The sequence below is a fragment of the Aotus nancymaae genome, unplaced genomic scaffold (genome assembly GCF_030222135.1).
Source record: "Aotus nancymaae isolate 86718 unplaced genomic scaffold, 86718_ANA_hifiasm-v0.15.2.pri h1tg000019l, whole genome shotgun sequence".
NCBI classification, from domain to species: domain Eukaryota; kingdom Metazoa; phylum Chordata; class Mammalia; order Primates; family Aotidae; genus Aotus; species Aotus nancymaae.
The window spans coordinates 40,496,547-40,508,789 of NW_026988431.1; the positions used below are offsets into that span (position 1 = coordinate 40,496,547).

A 12,243-nucleotide genomic window follows, 5' to 3' on the forward strand; every position below is an offset into this window, starting at 1 on the left:
GGCGTGACTTAAACAACAGAAATTATTGTCCCACAGTTCTAGAGGTTAGAGATCTGAGATCAAGATGTCAACTGGGTTGATCCCTTCTGAGTGCTGTGAGGGAGAATCTGCTCCATGCCTCTCCCTTAGCTTCCAGGTGATTTTCTGGCAATCCTTGGCATTTCTTGACATATAGAAGCAGCACCTAGTTGTTGCCTTTATTTCAAATGGTGTCCCCCCAGCTTTGTGTTCTTTGTGTACACATTTTCCCTTTTTATAAGGACATCAGTCATATTGGATTAGGGCCCAACATAACAATTTCATCTCAATGAACTACACATGCAACAAACAACTCTATGTCCATATAAAGTCACATTCTGCACTATCTGGAGATCGGACTTCAAAATATGAATTTTGGGGAGATAAAAATTCAAGCCTAACATTTTTGGACAATCCTGGTGAGCCATAAATATAATAAAGGTTCTTCTGAGAGGAAAGCAACAAGGTCAGATACAATGGGTGATGTGATGATAGGAGCAAGAGACTAGAGTACTTTGATAAAGAAGTTATGGCACCAAGGAATGTAGGAGACTTCCGAAGCTAGAAAAGGCAAGGAAAGTGATGATCTCCTAGAGCCTCCAGAAAGAAATGCAACTTTGTCAACACAAACCTCAACAAAAACCGTTGCACAGTAAAAGTAATTTCAGATTTCTGACCTTGAGAATTTGTTATAGTAGCAAAAAAACTACTATGATCAGTTAAATTTTTGAAATTATTTTATCGATTGTTAATAATCTAAGAATGTATTGTAATTGGTTGAATGTGTGGACATTAATGTAGCCACCTTACTGGACCCCCTGGGCTATATATCTAATATATTGTATTCTTCTCAGAGTAAATTCCTATATTTTCAATATGATTTACTCCTATCTATTTACCCCAAGACTACAAATCTGTTACTCTAATATGAATTTGCTTGTTTTATAGGTATTCAAACGCTTTTACTATTTAAAATCCTATGCATCTTGAATTTTATGTCTGTCTTTGATATTGTAAATGTATTTCATAAAGCAAATTGCCCTTTGATTAGAACTTTATGTTGTTTATACAGAAACAGATGGAATTATTTATGCCAATTCTGTTATTTACAATATGTATTTAAAAATTTAGAATTTAGAAGTATAAATAAATAGGAATATTTTTTCAAGGATCCTGATAAATAGATTAGTTTTACCTATTTTGTTTTTATAGTTACAAAGTATTAGTTGCAGGAAACTTATTTCATTGATCGCACCATTTGTAGTTAGCTGTGGAAATTAAATACAGAAACCTTTACTTTTTAATATTTTCTTCATAAATGCCATTCCATTTTATTATAATTGATAGCACTATCTTCCTGTGTCTTTTATAATATGATTTACTCTAATAAAATATATATAAGAACTTTTGCTTTTCCATATATTTTTTTAAGATGGAGTCTCACTCTGTTGCCTGGAGTGCAGTGGCGTGATCTAGGCTCACTGCAATCTCCACCTCCAGGGTTCATGTAATTCTCCTGCCTCGGCCTCCCAAACAGCTGGGACTACAGGTGTATGCCACCATGCCTAGCTAATTTTTTGTATTTTCAGTGGAGATGGGGTTTCACCATGTTGGTCAGGCTGGTCTCGAACTCCTGACCTCAAGTGATCCACCTGCCTCGGCCTCCCAAGTGCTGGCATGAGCCACCATGCCCGGCCCCATATTTTATTTTTTAAATGTCATTTTATTTTCTATCTGATAAAACCATCTTTCTTTAATAACTCTTCAAATTGCTTTATTATAGCAAAAATAAAAGTAATGTAAAGACTGTGGTTGGGTTCTAGTGTTAAATAGATCAGAATTAAATCCCTAGTTCAAACACTTATTAGCTGTATGACTCCGAGAAAGTTAACATGTCTGTGTTTCTGTTATTCTTGCTGTAAAATAGAGAGAATGACAGTATTTGCCTAATACAGTTGCTGTGATGTTTAAAATGCTTGCTATTTTTAAGATTTAGAATGCCTGGAAGTTTCATTCAAATATAATAGGATCTAAAGAAACTGCAGACAATATTGCTGCTGTTGGAATCATTCCGCATGACGCATATATCTTTTTGATGTTTATCAGCAAGTCCTGTTTCTCTTACATAGTGCTCAAGGTTTCAACTTCTGTTCATCCCATTCTTTAGAGATTTATTGAATAATCCAGAAAAGAAACCTTGCATAATTTTATCATAGCCCCACTGTGCACTTGAACTTGGAAAGATTAAGGGTAGGAATAGCTCAGAGATATGAATCAGAAAAAAAATAAGATGACAGATATTATCAAATCATATGTGAATTTACATTAAATATACATGGATTAACCACTTTATATTAGTCCATTCTTGCATTGCTACAGACAAACATCAGAGACTGGGTAATTTCTGAGCCTAAAGTATAATAAACACAAAAAAAGAACTAAAATGATAGCTTGGACAATAACAAATGCTGGCAAGGATGTGGAGAAATGGGAACCTTTGTACACTGTTTCTGGGAAAGTAAATTAGTACAACAACAACGAAAGAGGAACAACTGCCTCCAGGTTCTGCAGGCTGGACAGGAAGGATGGCAGCTGCTGCTTCTGGGGAAACTGCATGAAGCTTATGCTCACCGGGGAAGGCAAAGTGAGAGCAGGTCATCGTACATGGTGGGAGCAGGAACAAGAAGGTGGGGTGCCATACACTTTTAAACAACCGAATCTTGCAATAACTTACTCACTATCCCGAGGACAGTATCAAGGGGATGGTGCTAAGCCATTCATGAGAAACCACCCCCATTATCGAATCACCTCCCAACAGGCCCAACCTCCAGCATTGAGGTTTACAATGAAAATGAGATTTCAGTGTGGACACAGATCCAACCCATATCACACTTCAATTTAAGAACAAAGATGCTAGCACAATTACAAACGCACAACTAAATGTTGAGTATACAGAGCATTTTCAATTTTAGGATGAAATAATATGAATGAAATTGTATAGTTTGTATTCATTTATTGTTGGACTTTCATTTAGTGTAATTATTTTGAATTTTTTTCATATTGTATGTATCATTAATCTATTTTTATTGTTGAGAAGCATTTTATTGGCATATCAAATTACTTGTATCCATTTATTGATGGATATTGATATGTTGATAGGCATTTGGGTTGTTTCTACTTTATGGCCATTAATAAATAAGACTGCTAAGAACATATATATATATACAAATCTTTGAGTGCACTCAAGCTTTCATTTATCTTGAAATATCTAGGAGTGAAATAATTGAGTCATATGCTTGGTCTACATTTAACTTTTTGAAGAAACTGCCAAACTGATTTCTAAAGGGACTGTATCATTTTACATTCCTACTAGCAGTGCATGGAGGTTCTGAATATATGCACCAACACTATATTTTAATTCTAGTTGTTCCAATAGCTATGTAAAAGTATCTGATTGTAGCTCAAATTTGTACTTCCTTAAGGATTATTGATGTTGACTACCTTTTCATACACTTATTTTCACTCAGTATATCATCTCTGGTGAGGTGTCTATTCATATCTTTTGCCCATAGTATCAGTATCACTGACTCCATATAATAACTTGGAAAGTATTTTATCTTATTCAATTTGCTGGAATATTATCTCTAATATTGTTATTATTTTTCCTTGAATGCTTGGTATAATTTACCAGTAAAGCCATCAGGGCATAGAGTTTCTTTTGTGAGAATGTGTTTTTAACAACAACTCATAATTAATATATATGGACAGTTGTTATCTATTTGTTTTTGAGTAAGCATTGGTGCTTTCTGTCTTTCTGAGAATGTAACCATTTCATTTCTACTGTCAAATCTATTGACACATTTTTTCATAATATTTTCATAAGCTGGGAAGATGCTTCAGAGCTGTCCTGAGTAGAAAATTATCTTTTAAATATCTGTAGAATTCTTGATACTGGAAAATTTCGTCTTCATTCCTTTTCCCAATGACTCTGACTAGAGGCTGATTAATTTTATTTGCATTATCAATAGAACCATATTTTAATTGTACTAAATTTTCTCTATCAGTTTTTGTTTTCTTTTTAATTGTTTATGGTCTTGTAATTATTATTTCCTCTGTTGACTTTGCATTTTATTTCATCTTCTTTTTTTAGTTTGTTAAGGTACATTCTGAGGTCATTGATTTGAGATTTTTTAGTATAATAAATTGTCATCTAAATATTGTTGTATAACTGGGATTTCATTTTATATGAGATTTTATATAAGATTTCATATGAAATCTAATTTTCATTGTAAACCTCAATGCTGGAGGTTGGGCCTGTTGGGAGGTAATTCGATAATGGGGGTGGTTTCTCATGAATGGCTTAGCACCATCCCCTTGATACTGTCCTCAGGATAGTCAGTAAGTTATTGCAAACCTTTTTGATCAGAATGTATAATCCTTTTTATAATTACTGAATTTGTTTTGCTAATGTTTTATTAAGAATTTTTGAATCTGTGCTCATGAGGAATATTTATTGTTTCTTTGCAGTGTCTTTCATTTTACTAACAAGTTAATAACAGTCTGTTAAAATGAGTTGGAAATATCTCCTCCTCTTCTGTTTTCTGAAAATTTTTGTGTAGAATTGATATTATTTATTTCATTAATGCTTGATAGAATTCAAAATGCAACCTTCAGGGCATGAAATTGTCATTGTGGGAAGATTTTTTAACTAGGCCCTCAATTTCATTAACTGATACAGAGTTATTCAGTTTATCTATGTCTTCTTGTGTGAGCTTTGTTAGTTTGCAGTTTTTAATTAATTTGTATAAAGCTATGAATAATATTCTCATATTTTCCTCTAATAACTATAGAATTTAATGTGTTTCCCTTTTGACCCCTGACAATGATAATTTTTTCTTCTTTTTCCCTTGGTCAGTCTGGCCAGATATTAATCAATTTTATTTTTCACTTCAGAGAGCCAGCTTCAGATTTTAATGAGATTTCTCAATTTTTCTACCGGTTTTGGATTTCACGGATTTTTGCTGGTATCTACGTGATTTCCTCTCTTTCTCTTGGCTTTGAGCTTAATTCATCCTTCCTTAGCTGTTCTTGGTGGATGCTGAATTAACCGATTTAAACCTTTTTTTATTTGCTAACATGATTTCTCTGAATTTTCCTCTAAGCCTACTTTGTGAGAGTCCCCTGCCCTTCCCCAGTGACAACACTACACATCTGCTTTATATCTGTGCAGTGCAGGATTCTGTGCCCATCTCTGGGGGCAGGTGGCTTCTGCTTTTACTCCTCTTTCAGTGGCAGTATGCCTTTGTCTGGGACTGGTGGCCGGAGGGATTGTTGTTACTGTAGTCAACACTTTTGGCAGATGAGTATTTCTGTTTCTCATGTAAATACAGTCAGCTTTTGCTTTTAAGACTCCCTCAGCAGCAGTTTACCCTTTCCTAAAGGGGGATGAGAGTGTTTTCTTTACTTCCCCAAGGGGCAGACAGCTTTTGTTTTTACCCCTCCCACAGAGGTAGTGGGTCTTTTATTGAACCCTGGTTGGAAGAGTGTTTCCTTCCTCCCTCTATACAGCTAAAGGCTTTTGCTTCCTAAGACAGTAGGTTCTAGGAAGTAGATGGTGTTTCACACCTTTGTCCTAAAAAAGGAGGACTCTTAAAGTCTCCTGCCGTGCCCCCATGAACACATGGTTGAGAGCTACAGAAAAGTGATTTGAATGAGTGCAAAGTACACTTTGATCTGGGCCTCCCAGAGATTCTAAAATGTTTCCAACTTTAGCTATATGTATGTGTTATATCATTACCCTTTCTTTTTACTGGCAAATGGTGACCATTACTTTCTTCAGTGCTCTATATATAGCAAAGCAGTTTGTGTCCTGTATCTCCTCAGAAAACTTTATAATCCTCTGGCATTCAGTTTACCTGGGTGCCTTTTGATCTTGGCTCTCTTATTGGCTAAAGATCAGTTATAATTTTGGAGATTACCTGGATTTTTCTGTTCATAAGGGAGTAATAGTCTCTTTCCTATGTTCATTTATGTATAATCTTGATAAGAGAATCTGGAAATAAATTTAAAGAAATAAAATATGGCCAGGCTTGGTGGCTCATGCCTGTAATTCCAACACTTCGGAAGGCTGAGGTGGGTGGATCAATTGGGGTCAGGAGTTTGAGAACTGCCTGGGCAACATGGCGAAACCCTGTCTCTACAAAGTAGCCTGGGATGGTGGTGCACACCTGTAATCCCAGCTGCTTGGGAGGCTGAGGTGGACGGGTTACTTGAACCCGGGAGACAAAGTTTGCAGTAAACTGAGATGGTGTCACTACACTCCAGCCTGGGTGACAGAGCGAGACTCAGAAAAAAAAAGTATAAAATATAAGCTAATGTCTTTCCTGAAAAGGGATGTAATAATTCAAAGCAAAATATTATCAAAATTATGAAACAATGTATAAAAAGATAAAACTACAGAAATAACTTGAGTTATTCCAGGAATTTTTTTTAGAGATAGGGCTTGCTATGTTAATCCAGGCTAATCTTAAACTACTGTCCTCAAGCAATATGCCTACCTTAGCCTCCTGAGTCACTGAGATTATAACTTGAACCATCACACCAGGCAAGATTGGTTTAATGTTTAAAAACCATCCAGTTTACCCCCCAATATTAGCAAAATAAATTATGTAATATTTTAAGTAGATCCAGAAATAGCTTTAGTAAAATGCAACACCTATTTATGATACAAAAAATTATTTCTGAATAAGCTTTAAATTACTCTAAAGTCATCTACACAAATATAGTACATAGCATACTAATTGGTTGTAAATATGAAAAATTCTCCCTTGGAGACTAGGAATTGGGCAGAGGCACTAACTCCTTCTGTGTCTATTTGACGTTGCCCTGGATAGCAAGGCCTATGCAATAAGGCAAGAAGAAAGATACAAAGCTTAGAATAGAAGCAATAAAACTGTTATTCACACAAACCTGATTTGTACAATACAAAGATCCTAAAATACATAAATATAAACTGTAATATTTAATAGTAAGTTTAGCAAGGAAATTAAATAGTTTAAACCAAATTAAAATGTAGAATTCTAAATACTAATACATGTACAATAGCATAGAAATCAGCATAGGGATAAATTTAAGATTTTTCAGAGAAATTAAAGAACATCTAAAAAGATTAGAGGGATATGCATAGTGTGAATAAATTGGAAAACTCAATAATTTTCCCCAAGTTGTTCTATAGACCTCGCATCTAAAGCAAAGTGGTCATAAAGTTGTGTGCTTATAATAATATATTATTAGTAATATTAATACTAGGAAAGTAATAATTATATGGCAACAATAAAAGCCTGGACCTTTTATATAAACATGTGATATAGTCATGGCAAATAATAAATTTTACAAATGGGTTTATGAAAATCAATAAGATGAATAGAAAAATTTTTTTTTAAAAAAGAAAAAGGCATCTTATTAAAAAAATGAATTATAGACATATGAAGATAAAATAACGAATCTTACATTTAATTGAAAAGCATGCAAAATAAAAGATTCATACAAAAATTAGTTTTCTTTTGACAGATTTGCCAAAATTTTATGGTATCTAGTATGTAAGTATATAGATAATCACTCCCATAAACTATTGGTGAAATTTGAAGAAAGTGAACTTAAATCTTGAGAGTTATAGGACAGTGTCTTTCATTACTTAAAAGATATGAAAAGTACTCTTTCACCTAGACATTTTATTAGCTAGAATATACTATCCTAAAACTTAGAAACAATGTTGAACAATTTGTGATGTATCCATTTTTAAAATAAAATCTTTAAGTAGAGGAGAGGGAAGACATATAATTCCATTACAAGTTATATTCTCAAAGCCAAAGTCAGTATTATGGTAAAATGTGAAATAGTAGATTTCCCACTAAAATTGGAATGAGGTAGGAATGCACCAATTTAACGAAATTATGAGCACATAGATGTGTATATATGGAATAATCTTTAGGATACATTGGTATATGTTAGTGTGACACAAGGAGTAATATAAGTTTTGAGGCAATACGTTGAGAGAGATTTTTTTAAAAATTCACATCTTAATAGTGAATTAGGAGACAGGTTATCTATTTATTTATTTATTTATTTATTTTTATTGCATTTTAGGTTTTGGGGTACATGTGAATAACATGCAAGGTTGTTGCATAGGTGCATACGTGGCAGTGTGATTTGCTGCCTTCCTCCCCTTCACCTATATCTGGCATTTCTCCCCATGCTATCCCTCCCCCACTCCCCACCCCCCACACTGTCCCCCCCACTCCCCCCAACAGACCCCAGTGTATAGTGTTCCCCTCCCTGTGTCCATGTGTTCTCCTTGTTCAACACCCGCCTATGAGTGAGAACATGTGGTGTTTGATTTTGTGTTCTTGTGAGGAGACAGGTTATCTTACTAATAAGAGCGGCTTCACTAGTGGATATTTGAGGAGTTAGAGAAGATACAAAATGGCTACTATGGAGAATGGAGAAGAGTGTTGAGTAGGAAAACACAGAAGAATATCTGAATACCATTTATGTTTATGTTTATTCAACAAATATTTACTGAATACTTACCGTGCCAGATACACAATACACTCAGCACAAAAGAAGAGCACAAAGTTCCTCTCTTTATGGAGCTTCCATGGATAAAATGTAATTATAATGTTGTGAATTCTCACTGGATTTTAGAGATAGGACCATTCTCGCCATGTTGCTATTAAATCACTAGGCACTCTTACAAAGAAATGTTAGTCACAAGGGAAATGTCATCTGCCGAAGAGTCATCTGCAGGACTCCTCAAAAAGATAACTTTTGAGAATACATTGTGCATTGATGTTCATTCAATTTTTCCAGGTTCAGAATCCAGTATTTCACAACACCTCAAGATCAGACTCTCTCAATGGCAGATTATTACTAACTAGTCTGCCAACACAAATGTCTAATATAATCCTGCAGATTATAAATTTAAAATAGAGAGCAGCTTTCCCAGTGATTTGAATACTCATGGCCCCCGGCGTCCCGCAGGCGGAGGTGCTGGAGGACGTGTTGCGGGAGGAGTTCGGCCGCTGCCCCAGCTGGCCGCCACCTGCCGGCTCAAACGGCTGCCCTCGGGCGGCTGCTCTTCCCCCGAAGACCTCCAGCTGGTGCTGGAGCGGCGGCGCGTGGCCAACGCTAAGGAGCGCGAGCGGACAAAAAATCTCAACCGAGGTTTTTCCAAACTGAAGGCACTTGTGCCATTTCTTTCCCAAAGCAGGAAGCCCAGCAAAGTTGATATCCTTAAAGGCCTAACTGAATGTATACAGGTTCTCAGTCATGTTTTGGAAGAAGCCGAAGACTCAGAGAAACAAGACCCAGATGAGCAGAGCTATAGTAACAGCACTTCTGAACCACATATACCCTCCGCTAGAGAGCTATCAAGAAACATCGTCCAGGGGGCTGTGCTTTCAGCTTGAAGAATGAAGAGGAAGAGCCTTGGGCAGATGATGGCAGTGGTGAGCCGGCACATTCTTGTCGCCAGAGAGTGTTGTCTACAACTGGAGTCATGTCCCCAACCAGAAGTCTGGATAGATTCCCAGAAGTAGAACTGCTGAGTCACAGACTTCCACAAGTATGAAAAATGAAAAGGCCCAGGTTACCTTCTAGAGACAAATAAATGCAGTCTTGAAAAAAAAAAAAGCGTTTCTCTTGATCAAGAAGTTTCTCGTTGTATTCATAACTTCTTAGAAGGTCAAATAAGTCATAGGTATATTGGATGAAAATTAAACTAGCAATAGAGAAATTGCATATATGGATTCCTTATAGACAGCGTAAATTGCATGATGTACATAGGGCATATAGAGTCATTTTTGCCAAATAAATCTGAAACACTTGGAAGTTTTTGGTAAAATGTCTTTGTATTCATAGTTATTAAAAGGAAAATGTCTAGAAATCAAATTTAGTGTCCCACTGAATCCTCTCTCTGGTGCAGTGCTAAGATGTTTTATAGCTGCACAACAAACTACCCCAGACATAGCAGATTAAAACAATAAATATTTACTCTCGCATAGTTTCAGAGGGTTCAAAATCTCAGTTTGGTTTTGCTGGATTGTTCTGACTTGGGATCTCATGAATCAAATTATCAGCCAGGGCTGCAATCAATGAAACCTTGAACTGGGGCTAGAGGATTTACTTCTAAGCTTACTTACATGGCTGATATAAGAAGGCTTCAGTTCCTCCCCACACGGACACAACCGTCCCTCTCATAGGGTCCATTATGGCAGGACTCACCCCAGATCCAAGGTGCAGAGTGAGAAGGAGTAGCCAAGACAGAAATCACAGTCTTTTATAACCCAATCCTTTTATTTTCTCTTTGTTTCTAGATTAATCTGACTTTGATATATTCTCCCTCACGTGATGCTACAGCTCTCATTAGATTCCTATAAAATCATATTGTTGCCCCAAGAGCACTTCTGCTTCTTAGAGAATATTTCGTGTGTGTTGTTCTTAAAGTTTAATTATTGGATGAAAATCTTTATATCAAGTTTTTTGGGGACCAAAACATTTTTGTTACTCAGTTATGAAAATGTAGTCATATATGTGCTTTACTGAATCTCAAGAGATTCTAATCAATATGTCACATTTTGATTCAGCTATTTTCTTCACTCTGGTTATTTATCTTATTATGACTACTTGACACTAGTGATGAGTATTAAGCATTTTTTGTTCAACTGCCTTTTTTTGTGAGGAAAAAATGGAATAGGGAAAGCAGTAATTTTAAACCTGCCTTTGAATCTTATGTAATATCTAGAAATATACTATTTTAAATTGACTTTAGGAAGAAAGCCACATGACATAATAATATCATAAAAAAGTTTAGTTTTTATATATTTTTTGTAGATATATACACATACATACACATGCAAATATGTATAACTTTAAAATAATTTATTCCCATATTATGTGGCACATTGAAGATTTATTACTTGGGTAATGATATTCTGTTCACTTTACATTGAAGAGCATTATTCACAAATATTAAGAGCAATGTGATACTTTGACAAAGCATTCTTTAAAGATGTGCTGGTAAACCTTAATTTTTTAATAGAGGCTTATGAAGAATGGAAGAAAAAAATCCCCTTAGAAAGTAAATGAGCTAAATATTGAAATGAACCCAAACATAAACAGTGATTTATTTTTAAAAATATTACCTTTCATTAAAATGGAATAAATTATTCATGTGATCACAAATGACAAAATTGTTTTCCATTAATTTACTAGCAATAATTTTATATTTCTTGCTGCATCAAATATAAATGCCAGAATAAATAATATGTGAACACTTTATGTGGTAGTCAATACTTCAGTTTCTTAGAAATCTCTATTGCTTAATTATATATATACACACACGTGTGTATATACAAGACTCTCTACATACACATATATACACACAGACATACGCATACACACATATACACACAAATATATAGATACACACATATATAGTTTTGCATGGCACAACGTTTCAGCCAAAAACAGATTGCACAGAAGAGTAGTCCCATAAGATTATAATGAAGCATATATGGAAACTTGATATATGACACAATATTGTCATTGCAGATCAAATAAGGACAATGATTGAAATTCAGTAATAGTGAAGAAACATAGAGTGTAAGTGCACTGTGTTGTTCACACAATGATAAAACACAATGCCTAATGACACATTTCTCAGAACATACTCCCATCACCAAGTGATACATGACTATATTTCTCATGTTATGGTTGAAGTATATTCAGTTTCTAAGATCATGAGAAATTAAAAAATAGAAGAAAAGTAGCCCTCAAAATTTAAGGAATGCATAACATTTTGCATGACGATAGGTTCATTTGGGAATATCAAGTTTTTTACCACATCTTTTGGGAATCATATTTGCCAGAAAGTGAGGCTCTTAGAAGGGGAGTAGGAAATGCCCATGAACTCTCTCTGGTCACAGCTAGAAATTACCACAGGATACTCCTAAATTTATTTTTAATTTTTCTAAAATAAGATAATTAGTTTCCTTAAAAATGACTTCAGCAACAGTGATTGCTTCAAATCAGCTAAAAATGCTTTTAAAATAGTTTCAAAATATGACTTGTTACTGACAAAATCATGAACATATAGAATAGTTTTTTATTGCATAATGAAATATTCTTGCATATTTGCTAATTAATATTGACATTTTAATAGCCAGG

General features: G+C 34.9%; 1 pseudogene; it reads left to right on the forward strand.

Annotated features, from left to right (window-relative positions):
• The first annotated feature begins 9,036 nt into the window (after window positions 1-9,036).
• On the forward strand, window positions 9,037-9,669 carry LOC105706528 (factor in the germline alpha-like; annotated as a pseudogene).
• Window positions 9,670-12,243: the final 2,574 nt, after the last annotated feature.